Source organism: Taudactylus pleione, unplaced genomic scaffold (genome assembly GCF_031769625.1).
Source record: "Taudactylus pleione unplaced genomic scaffold, aTauple2 ptg000553l, whole genome shotgun sequence".
Taxonomy (NCBI): Eukaryota; Metazoa; Chordata; class Amphibia; order Anura; family Myobatrachidae; genus Taudactylus; species Taudactylus pleione.
This window is the reverse complement of record NW_028284955.1, coordinates 229,917-242,970: the sequence shown is the minus strand read 5'-3', so window position 1 is coordinate 242,970 and position 13,054 is coordinate 229,917. Positions and strand designations below refer to the sequence as shown.

The window sequence follows — 13,054 nt, the reverse complement described above, 5'->3', positions numbered from 1 at the left end:
CAATACATTTCTGATTCCATGCAAAGGTATCATTGGGTCCTGCGACTTTGTACCCACATACTGTGGGACGCTCAAGCTGAAATTTAAACGCATGTAAAGTTGAAAAAACATTGACCAATGCGAGAATATCGGCATTGGAACATACTCATAATAGGGCTCAATGGGTACATTTACTCAAGTGAGTTTTTAGAAGTGGAGATGTTGCCCATAGCAACCAATCGGATTCTAACTATTAGATTCTAGTTAAATGTTAAGTAGAATCTGATTGGTTGCTATGGGCAACATATCCACCTCTAAAAATTCTCACTTTATTAAATATATCCCCTAGTGTCTTCATTTACCTTTATGTAGCATATGTGGTGTAGCACTTGCATGAAAGTACGTGATCACCAGCCAGCATCAGTGGGCTACTATAATTATATATGAGACGCAAGAGTGGGATGGCCAAGTATAAGCTTCCCCAATATATCATTTCTGCACGATTCATGCTGCCCAATAGACACCAGCACAGCAGTTCCAATGCCTTATTTAGCCCCTCAGTTCCTTCCATCTTTAACATACTGTATGTGCAGTCCTTTTAAATAACCAGCTCTGGAAAGCTGTGTTCTATATGTACAGTACATACATTTTGTATTAAGGAATGTATCAAATTCAGGATTCTGTTGGAGACTTGGATGGACCTTAACAGCAACTCAAACATTTGGGATTCATTTAGATCCATGGGATTCAGCCAACTAAACCCAAATTCTGAGCTTACAGGAATGTTAGTGCACAAAACACTTGTTACAGCCAGGAGTCAAAATACTATTTTATCATGCTAAGTCTTAATATGCAATTAAGTAATGGAAACATATTATATGGCCCATCCATAGTTGTGTACATTTGCATAAAGGGTGCATTTGTATACATTCACACCCATCCAAGTTTCCATGGTAATACAGGCTAGATTTTGAAGCAGACATCCTGCAAATGGTTTGTACTGGATAATCAAATCCTGAATACTGACAAGTGGCCGGGGACAGTGGGCAAGCGAGCTGTAGAATATCCTGTCCGTTGGAGTTTTTGGAAAGCGATGAATTGTTCCAAACTTGCCATGTTTCTTTTTTTGATCATTTTCAAGATCTTCAATGAATGACTTTGCATCAAAGTATCCTAGCTCTGTCTGATAACATTCCTAGGGATATAATGAAACAGACATAAATACACACACAGAATAACCACCATATTCTGGCCACTTGTTTTTGCCTTTTTGGGAGAATGTAGGTGGGTTGAGTCTAGCACGTGATGTTCTGAAGCTATATCATGTGCACTGTGAATATATTTCATACACTTCTATTAGCACATTCAGTCATATTTTTAACCTCCATCTGTATTGAATCAGGAATACTAGAAGCAGAATTTAGGGTTGGCCATCGACCATTGATGATTGGCAACCATCGATGGTCTGATGTCGATCATAACTAGTTTTACCGTCAATCGGAGGCCACCAATGGTGAACATCAATGGCAAAATCCAAATGGCTAATGCCGGCTGTGTTCAGCGCATGCGCAGAGTTAAACCATTGATGGCTCAATCATTGATGGTTTCTTACTGATGGTTTGAAACCATTAGCCATGGATAACAGAGCCGTTGTTGGTCGACCCTAGTAGAATTTTGTGCACATGATTGGCGTAGCAGCACTGATAGCAGAAAGGCCGAGTTTTGCATAAAAAAAAAATCCTGTGGATATTCATGTCCCTGATGTCCACTCAAAGCACTAATCTTATAGGTAGGCATGGTATGTAAAACAGTATCTATGCTTATAAAGTAAATGCAAAAAAGATGAGGCAGTTTGTGTCCAGTTCTCCAAAGAACAGGAAACCCAATGTAAGGGCCGATGCAGATTTGAACGTAACTTTGTTTTGCAATTGGCTTCTGAGTGTTTTTGTGCTGTGTATGCTCCATAGCTGAGTCCTATGCAACTCAGTCGCATGACCGCTTCGCAGGCCTATCAACAGAATTGCGTGCTATGCAGAGTAGTGTGTACACAGCGATATGGCTGTTATCAGACTGGTGCATTCATAACAATGGTGTCTATGAAAGCGAGCAAATGCATAGGGACAGTGGGCTGAACAGATGGGACAGCACAGTTGGTATAGTGGTTAGCATTGCAGACTCACAGTTCCAAGATCAGGAGTTCAGTTCCTGACCAAGGCCTTCGGCTCTCCCAGTTTCCTCCCAGACTCCAAAAAACATAGCGTAGATTTACTGACTTCTGATAAAAAAGGACCCTAGTGTGTATGTATGTTCATGGGATACGGACCATAGATTGTAAGAACCATTGGGGCAGTGAAGGACTGAATTGTTCTTTGTAAAGCGTAGCATTATATATTCTAAATGTAAATAAATAAATGCGTACAGCTCTGCAAACAGGTGATCAACCACATTAGTTTCCTGTGCGCACAGTAGCGTATAACTGCATCCAACTTACATTCAACCCCTCATCGGCCCCATAGTGTGAAACTTGTGAGATTATTATATATATAAATAATATAAAATAAGAGATATGGTAAGAACTTACCTTTGATATCTCTATTTCTGCAAGGTCCATAGGGTTCCACAGGGATACCTTGGGTTATAGTCATGGCTTGGCCATCGGGCACCACACAGTTAACTTTGTGCTCCCAGTATGCACTGGGTCCCCCTCCCCCAGGCCAAGGCACCTCAATTCAGTAATAAGCCAAGGCCATAGGAGGAGAGAAAAAGAGAGAAGGAAGTCTGGAATACACAAGAATCACATTCTCACAACAGGGAGACGGAAAATCGGTGACCAGAACCAGACCCATATGAAGCACAGGGCGACAGGGTGGGCTCCTTGTGGAACCCTATGGACCTTGCAGAAATAGTGATAACAAAGGTAAGTTCTTACCATCTCTCTTATTTTCTGCAGCAGGCTCCATAGGGTATCCACAGGGATACCTTGGGAGTTCCCAAAGCAGTATCCTCAACGGTGGGGGCGCTCCTGTGCAGAAAGGAGCTGCCCATGATGGACCCACAGACCTCATAGAATGAGCAGTAACAGAGGGCGGAACAGGAATGCCCTCATGACTGTAAGCCTCAGAAATCGCCATGCGAATCCACCTGGCCAACGCTTGCTTGTTGGCCGGCCAACCCTTCTTATGGAAACCATAGAGGACGAACAAAGTGTCCGACTTCCTAAGGGAACTGGTATGGTAAAACCGTAGAGCTCGTACCACAAGGTCTTGTGAGTTAAAGGCCGGCACTACAATTTCCCCATTAATGTGGAAACTATAGACCACCTTAGGCAGGAACCCAAGGCAAGTCCGAAGCACTGCCCTGCTGCTGTGAAAAACCAGAAAGAGCCCCCAAATCTGACACCCTCCTGGCGGAAGCAATAGCCAGGAGAAACACAGTCTTAGCTGTGAGCCATTTGAGATCCACTGAGCCCAGTAGTTCAAATGGAGGTCAATTCCCAAGGAGCCACAGTAGGCACAAAGGGAGGCTGTATGCGAAGAGCACCCTGCATAAAAGGTGCGAACATCCGAGAGTGGAGCAATCCTCCACTGAAACCACACAGACAGTGCGGAAACATGTACTTTCAATAAGGCTAGACGAAGACCCTTATCTAATCCTGCCTGGAGAAAAGCCAGAACCCTGGATATCCGAAATACCTGGGAATCGTACCCCCTGGGGCGACACCATTCAAAGAAGGTATGCCATACCCTGTGGTAAATCCTGGCAGAAGCAGGTTTCCGAAGCATGGATGTCTCAAGACCCACGCCGTCAAAGACAGACGACTCAAATCCGTGTAAACACAAGGACCCTGAGACAACAGGTCCGGACGTTGAGGAAACAGCAACAGAGCGTCTATGGAGAGACTCTGAAGATCTGAGTACCAGTGACGTCCGACCACACTGGAGCCACCAGCAGGATCATGCCTCCCTCTTGCTTGAACTTCTTCAATACCCGAGGAAGAAGGGAGAAAGGAAGAAACAGGTACGCAAACTGGAAGGTCCACCGAACCGACAGAGCGTCTACCAGGAGAGCCTCTGCGTCTCTTGTTCTGGACCCGTACACTCTTAGCTTGCATTTGTATCTGGAGGCCATGAGATCTATCTCTGGAAAACCCCATTTGTCCACCAGGAGTTGGAAGACCTCCTGGTGAAGTGACCACTTCCCTGGATGTACATCGTGTCGACTGAGGAAGTCCGCTTCAGAGTTGAGTACTCCTGGAATGAACACTGCCGTATGGAATCTCATGCATGAACACCGCACATTATGCACAGTTAAGCTGCTAACATGACGCTCAGTAGCGAATGCACAATATCCTGCATGCGAATGCTGTTTATTAGCTGCATGCGTGCACATCTGCCCCAAATCAGATAAACCTAACTAGCGTCTTTACATCAAACCCCACATACTCACACATTACATATTCACATACAAGGTTCCAAAAGCTTTAAGGTATAAGATTCAAGTATGCACATTTACTATAATTGCTATGAAATAAAGATTATTTTGTAACTAAGGTTTTATATGTGATAAGTAAGCCATGTTTGGTATTGTACTGATGCATACTCTCTCAACAGTATTCCGGTAACATCGATGTAGAGATCGCAACAGGCATTCTCAACTTATGGACCGCAGAGACTTCAAGCAACAAAATGAACATTATATGACCAACCATTAGGATTTGCATGAGGTGGGAAACCAGAGACCACCAGTTGTTAGAGGCTGGACTGTGTATATTTGAACCAACCTGTTAAATGCCTTGTAACATATGCCCTCTCCTTTAGGACCAATGGTATTAGCAACAAACTTCTCTATTGTGTTGTCTATTTCTGGAGGGTATAAATATGTGTGCTCTGACCCTGGGTTTCGAGTCTTCGTGCTGAATGCTGATTGACGAGGGGTTTCTTGCTGATGCCTACATCTGGTCCAGAGCGCTGCGTATGTATAACTGTACTTGGGTCTGTATAATTCCTTTGCGCTAAATTTGTACTTATAACTAGCGTGTAACTGACTGTACTTTTGCTTGAATAATATTTTGTGCTTTGGAACCACAGGTTCTAGGTCTGGAGTCTTTATTTACTGTATAACTGCGTACGCAAAATAGCGTCGTCCTTAGAGGTTTATAGGCAGGATATCAGAAGGTATAGGCAGGGGTGTATAGAGGTTCAAAGGCAGAATCCTTAATCCGACCATGTGATCCATCCCATCTGAAGAGGATCAGCCTCTGTAGAGGTCTTGAACGAAACTGGGCATATTCCACCATGTCGAATGTCGACACCATGGAAATCAGTAATCTCAATGCCAAGTGAATGAACACCTGGCGACCCTGGAGACAGGAACGTAACCTGGTATGTAGGGCTGAGATCTTCTCCTCTGTAAAGAAGATTCTCTGCTGCTGAGAGTCCAACAGTGCTCCCAGATGCATCATCCTCTGAGATGGCATCAGTGAGGACTTTTTCCAATCGATCAGCCGTGAGTATGCAACACCGATATTGTCAGTTGCAGATGATTGCGAAGTACCTCCGGAGACCCTGCTAGGAAAAGCAGGTTGTCCATGAAAGGTAACAGGCGAACCCCCTGTAACCGCAGGCGAGCCGCCATGACCGCCATTACCTTGGTGAACACCTGCGGAGCCGCGGAAAGAACAAACGGCAGCGGTTGAAACTGGTAATGGTGATCCAATACAGCAAATCTGAGAAACCTCTGAGGAGCCGTAGCAATGGGGATATGCAGGTAGGCATCCTGAATATTCAGGGACACCATGAAATCCCCAGGTTCCATAGCTAATATAATGGAACGTCGAGTCTCCATACTGAACCGAGGGACCCTCAGAGACTTGTTGAGAGCCTTGAAGTTGAGAATAGGACGGACAGAACCGTTCGGTTTTGGTACCAAAAAGAGATTGGAATAAGAACCCATCCCCCTGAGGGACGGGGGGACTGGAACTATGACCCCGTCTTGGAGCATAGAACTTACCACTTTCTGGATTTCCAGAGCCTTTGTGGAATGAAGGCCTACCTCCGGAGTGTAGGAAACAAAACTGATGGGGAGGCCTTCTGTTGAAGGAGAGGGCGTACCCGTGAGAAACCACTTCTCTGACCCAGGTGTCTGTGATAATCATCCACCAGTGCTGGGCAAACCAAAGAAGTCGGCCTCCCACCCTGGGGTTCCCCAAGGGGAGGCCCAACTCATGCTGAGAGTTTGCCCTAGGCTTGGTGACAAGGCGTCTAGCACTCCAAGGTCGCTTCTTGGACTAGGGTGTCTTCCTGGTGGCTCCTGATGGCCTGGGAAAAGACTGCACCTTCTGCTTACCTTGAGGACGATCGTCTTTTCAGCCTAAGTAGCAGTCCTAGACGGAGCCTGAGGCGATGGCAGACATGCAGACTTTGCAGCTGCCAATGTACTTACAATTTTATCCAGGTCTGGGCCGAAGAGGACCAGACCATTAAACGGCAAGCCTTCCAGGCCCTTCTTTGAATGCAGACGTGGAATCTAAGAACGTAACCACCACGATCGGCAAGCCGAAACTGCTGCTGCTGAAATCCTGGAAGTAAGCAGGCTAACATCCAACGCTGCTTCGCTAATATAAGTAGCAGAATCACGGATACTACCAGCACCGTCTGCTCCTCAGAAGCATCAGAGGAGAATGACGATTAAAAAGCATCAGCCCATTTTTCCATGGCCCAAGCCACCCAACAGACCGCCATGAGCAGTCTGGCGGATCCCCCGGCCAAAGAGTAAATGGATGTTAAGTAAATCTCTACCTTGCGGTCCGAAACGTCCTTAAATGAGGACATAGACGGCATGGGTAAGATTGCACTCTTAATCAGGCGTGTCACATGGGAATCCACCTGAGGAGGGGTGTCCCACTTAGTGAAGTAATCCTCTGCAAAGGGATAAGAATATGAGTCTCTTTTGGGGCTGAAACATTCTGCCTGGGAATTTCCACGCTTCCTCCATATGGTCCACCAGCTGACCAGAGAGGAAAAACTGACGCCTTACCTTTTAAAGTATGCGTAAGACGATGCAGTCTCAGGGAGACAGTCATCCTCCATAACCCTGCGGAAAGCTTTAATTAGCCCGGATACATAAATCCTGCACTTATACTCAACCGCTTAAGTGGGTCGTTCAGAGTCAGATTCCGGGAGCTCCCCTTCATCTGACATCATCATCGTCATAATGTGGTAACAGTGGCGCTACTAATGGTCTCTCAGCAGGCCGTAGAGCGGGCACCTGCAAAACGTCCGTTAAGTTCTGTACTGTGGCGGACCGAGGGCCTGATTCAGAGACGGATGCTCTGAAAGAGCGCTCGCTCTGATTCAGGGCGGTTTTCTTTTTGTGCGGCCTCCAGGCAACTCGCATAGCTGTGGGTGACCACCCACAGCTATTGCGACCGGCCAGGCCATCGCGACCATCGGGGCTTGTGGTAGGGTCTTGTGGACGCAAGCCTCAGAGAGCTTCCGGCTCTAATAGAGCCGGAAGCTCTCCCACTGACATCACTGGTGATGTCAGTGGGGCCACCCACAAACGGCAGGCGTTCGCTTGGGAACGCCTCAGTTTGTGAAGCCACCCCCCCGCCACGCCTCCAAAATGGTGCGAGCTGTCGATCAAAATTGATAGCCGCCCCGTTTTGGTGCAAGACCCGGAGCAACGGAGCGCCCGTCGCTAGCCGGGTCTCACGCGTGCGCACGTCAGAGCCGGCGCTTGCCTGCACTAACAGCGCTATCATCAACCACTCAGATGCTAAGTCTGAAGTGGGAATAGCGCTACCTGACCAAACATTAAGCTGTAGGAGAGGTAGGATGGTGGGGGACCCAGGCTCCACATTCCTACTCAGCGTTGCTGTGCATCCAAGATGGCCACCGTGCGTTCTGTAGGCGGAGCCGTGGGGAAGGATCCCAAGCACCAGCGCGCCAAGCCTCAGTAGAAAGGCAGCTGGTGCAGTGAGAGAGGGGTCTTTCCCATAGTCTAAAACCGGAAAAGCACCCTCTCTGGCAGGCCATTAACCCTCAGGATGCTGGAGCGCTTCCTTAATGCTCCAGCCCCATATCCCTGGTGGTCTAGTGGTAGCGCAGGATGAGTACCTGGCTCCACTAACTGCACCCCTCAGGTAGCCCCCAGCCCTGAGGACACTGGACTGTGCCACAGTGGGCTCCGTCCGCAGACGCCCCCTGTGCTTACCTTGTTGCTCCCTGTGCACCTGATCACAGTCCTGCTAGCTGGGACCCCCAGAAAAGCCTGCAGAGTTCCCTGGTTCAGTACCGGTGGCTCAGCGCCAGCAGGGGTGTAGGTGGGGGTAGTGGGGGCTTCCGCTGGACTGTCCCCACTAGCCGCACTTGCAGTCTTCTTAACTTCGGGGCTGTTTTTGCCAGCAGCCCCCATGCAGTGACCCGACTATGGCCGGGTACCAACTGAAACTGAGGTGCCTTGGCCTGGGGGCGGGGTTATAGGAGGGGGGCCCAGTGCATGCTGGGAGAACAAAGTTAACTGTGTGGTGCCCGATGGCCAAGCCAGGACTATAACCCAAGGTAACCCTGTGGATACCCTATGGAGCCTGCTGCATAAATATATTTTAAATAAACAAATTCAAATGTTTTCTGTATTAGTTCCCTAATCGTAAACAATTATAGACATTCCACCCATAACTGCACCAAGTGGGACAATAATAACACCAATTTGACCTACAATGTTACAAGTTTCTCCAGATAAAGTTGGCCAAATCTGGCAATTTCCACATACAATTTATTCATTTACCACCCCTGCAGTGTCTTTGATCAAGAGGTCATAAAATCTTGTGGGTGGCTGTATTTTATTGTACTGTATTGTATTGTATAGGGTGCAGTTATTCAACCTCACCCCCTGATGGTCAGATCTGCCTTATTCAGAGATGTACGCAAACCCAATGGTGTGAGATCTGTGCATGTGCAGATCTCGTTCTGAGAGATCGCTAGCAGTGCCCCCTAAGCCACAACATGAATGACAAGCTGCGGCAGTTTGGGGACTGGGTGGTCTTGAAAACAGATGTGTCGGCCCCGTTTTTGAGGCACGCCGTGGCCAGTGTCTGCGTCTTGCAACACAGGGTTACTCAGATGGCAGATGTTCCCACAGAGTGAGCCGATGCTGCACCCCTCGGATCTGCAATGCATACAGTAGGCGTCATTTTAAACTAGACGCCACCTGTGGCATAAGCATATTATTGCACAGCCGCTGCATGCAGAGTCGCAGTCTGTGCATTATCACCCATCTCTGATCAGGCCCAGAGTCTTCTGGATTTCCAAGTTGGCCACAGAACAGAGAAGATTGCTTTTTCTTATTTTTTTAAACAAGGGAATATTGTGATCATTACATGGTAGCCATAAATCACAAACAATACTTAAAGAGAAGTATACCATTTATATAATAATTGAAAATAAAAAAGTACAGGCATATACTATTGTATACCTCCTGTACCGTTCGTCATATACTGGTTCCCTAATTTCTTATATTCAGTTTTATACATGTACATACTATATGTGGTCAGCATCTTCCATTCAATGACCTCTAATGGAAGCGTTCCACTTTGTAGCATACTTACAGGTGTAGCAAAGTGTCCGTACAGGATGTGCTGTGATCTTGGCCCGGTGAATAGGTCATAAGGTCCTCTTTTACCCACAACGTGCTTCAAGGTTTCATCTATGGAGCATTTTAGGTTGTAGGTTCCTGGTCCCGGCACACATTCCTGAAATATGAGCAGTGCATTAGGAAAGCAATGACACACGGCCCCTCTCATCCCATAATCACTTACATTGCTGCTTGCTGAGCCACATTTAGTCGTTTCGCTGTCCATTATACCCTTGGAGCTGGCAGACTCTGAAGCCCTCTCTTCTATGAGTGTGTGGATTCCCTGCTTTGCCGTAAGTTCCAGGTCCTGGGGTACAATTCTGTGTGGAGGACAGAAACAGGAATCATGAACAAAATAGATCACATAGCAAACATTCATCTGCATGTGACATCATTCACACACTGCCAGGAAGGGGGTACAGAACTGATTCAGGTGTCTATTTATTAAGATGAGAAAAGTCCTTTCTCTGGTGTTTTCACCAAAGGGCTTTTCTGTGCTTTTATTACATTATTAACAGATTAGCACCAGTGAAATCAGTTTGTGAGGCTTACCCCCGCCCCTATAAATCTCTATGGAGATGGCAGCTTACTGTAATTTATTCAGATTGCGTTACACTGTACCCGACAACGGGGACATGCAAAAATGGAAATACTTTGCTTCGCCAGCGTCGGGTCAAGCTACCGTGTAAAACAGAGGGGGCGCTGCCAGGGCATGCTTATATTACTGTGACCGTTCGCCGGCAGCACTAGGCTGGGAATTGGTTAATCGGTCCCATAAATGCACAGTGTGTACCTAGAACTAGCCTACAGTTTGGCTGACCCACAATGTGTAGAGGATCATTGTGCATATTCCTAGAACTCCTCTATCACTGTTTAACATGCTCTACCTTTAATTCGTCCTTGAATCGCACATCTTTAGTGTTACACAGTCCTCGCACGCTGGCAGGTTTCTTTTCCATTAGCTCCAGAAATGACTTTATGTTGTATCGACCCGGCCCCATGTTTTGCTTCTAAAGTAATCAAGCATACAAACGTTTCAGAAAATTGATTCATGTTTCCCAGAGTGTAAATTACAGCTTCACCTCACCAGCAAACGGTTCCTCTCCCATGTTTCCTTGTACAGGACATGTGGCATCACAGTCAGCCGTTCTGTTTCTTCTGCTCTTTTCCATCCAGGCGTAGATGCAACTCGCTCCAGAACGAAAGGATTATAGGGATTATAGGTTCCAGGCCCTAAACGTCTTGCCTGGATTAAATCACAGTCTTTTTACAGATACAATTTATGTCCAACATTCACATTCTTACTTAAAAATAAGAAAAAACGTGAAAAATGTTTTCTTTCTCAAGAAAAACATATAGAGAAAACCAGTCTTACCCTATAAAATACAGCCCTGCAATCAACAGAGGCTTAGGTAGATGAGGGACAGAGGGGGTAAGTGGTGTCCTGTGACCTCTAAAAGGACATTATTGTTATTCGGATGTAGCCTTGAACTGTACATCTTTCATAAACTTTCTTGAATCTAAAATCAACTTCATCAACTAGATCTTATTTAATAACATGGTGCAATGAGCATGAACTGTTTCAATCCACAGCAACCAACCAGATATCACTTTACAGGACTCTAGAGACACAAATTAATTTATGTAGTTGCCATTGGCTACTGCATGTTCCCCTCCTAATATTTTATGAAATATGTTCTTTAGAGTTTCTTAGCCAGTGGTGTATCATATATGTACTCACTGTCTCTGAAGTTGCCCTCTTGCAGGAAGGTACTTGTGTGTAGGAACCAGGTTTCTTAAATTCAGGATAAACCGCAGATACATCAAATCTATGGGATAAGATAGAAAATCTAAATGTAACTATTTATGTAAAAAAATGTATTTGTTGTTCACTCATTGGTTCGTGGCTAAAAAGTGTGTAAACATTAAAGAACAGTGGGGCCTGATTCACTACGGATAACTATTGCAATCGCGGCTGCGATTACGCACACAGGTGTGCTGAAACAATATGCTAATGAATGCTATCGCAATGCCGTCGCACAGCCAACATAAAGACGCCCACTACCGCTATGTCACATCCGTAATACCTTGCAGTGCTGTGTATACATCGGGAACATCGAGTAACATCGGCCCCTCACGCACAATTACAGCAGGTATGACCTTACTCATAAATTGCTCGTTGCACGCAGTGAGTACTCAAGCTGTGTATGCCGTCGCAGTGGACAATTTATGCACGTCCATGCAACGGCGTTCAAACGGACAGGCACGCCAACGTTTCTCCAGCCACTCCTCCATCACCACCCCCAAACACCCTCCTGTCCTTCAGTCTGTGATGGCTTTGTATCGATCGCAATGCTAACTCACGTACGCGCACTGCAATGCATACGAAGTACGTACCATCGGCCGATTTGCGATCCGTAATGAATCAGGCCCAGTGACCGCAAACCATGACTGATTCTACATAAGTAACTAATTGCTTCCTGACTATATGATAGAGGTTCCCAAACTCCGCCATACAGTCCATGTTTTAAGGATATCCATGCTTGAGCACAGGTGATCTACCGTATATACTCGAGTATAAGCCGAGTTTTTCAGCACAAAAAATGTGCTGAAAAAGTACCCCCTCGGCTTATACCCGAGTCAAGTGTAGCGCTGACCGGACGGAGTTCGGTCAGCGCTACACACTGCCAAACACACAGCCGCCGGAGCCGGCTGCTGCGTGTTTGGTGTAATCAGCAGCGGCTGAGAGTCTGTCAGACTCTCAGCGGCTGCTGCTGCTCCCACTGTGGGAGCCATCTTCCGGCTCCCGCAGTGGGTGATGGGAGACAAGTCGTCATGACGACGTCTCTCCCATGAAAGCGGCCGGAGGAGCGGACAGCGGCGGGACCAGGAGCGGGATTTTCAGGTAAGTGTTTTTTTTTTTTATTCTTGTTAAGTCTCTCTCTACTGCGGGGGGGGGGGGGGGGGAGACTGTATAAATCACCGGGACTCTTGGAAATGGTTGCACCAGTTGTTTAGCAGATTAGAACTTAGATGCTGATTAAGTACCGCCGTGTGTAAAGTGGAATCCAGTTCCGACTTATATATTAAAGTAGGGTCATATGTTAATTTTTCATATACTGCAGTGTCCAAAAGTTGATTATCTAATTCCTGTTTGTACTGGAGAATATTTTGAATATTCAGGATTGAGGATGTTCATGGACACCATTGTTAATACACCGCTATTTAAGGTAAGCTTCCTTATTTGTCACACTTTTGCACCCTGATGACAAGACCGCCCAGGTCTTGAAACGTTGGCGAATAAAGTCACTTTTCTTCATTTATAAAGACCGTGGAGTGCCGCCTGTAGCTGTTTTCTGACAGACATCGCATTTTTACATACATACACATATATATATATATATATATATATATACACTGTACAAAAAAAATAGGCAGCACT

At 46.3% G+C, this 13,054-nt stretch overlaps 1 long non-coding RNA gene across 1 annotated transcript; it reads right to left on the bottom strand.

Moving 5' to 3' along the window:
- Positions 1–9,839: 9,839 nt before the first annotated feature.
- LOC148482058 (uncharacterized) lies at positions 9,840–11,435 on the bottom strand. Its single transcript, XR_015871798.1, has 3 exons — positions 11,354–11,435; positions 10,500–10,858; positions 9,840–9,932 (listed from the first exon to the last, which is right to left on the bottom strand). It is a non-coding gene; the product is annotated as an uncharacterized LOC148482058 (long non-coding RNA).
- Between the last annotated feature and the right edge of the window lie 1,619 nt (positions 11,436–13,054).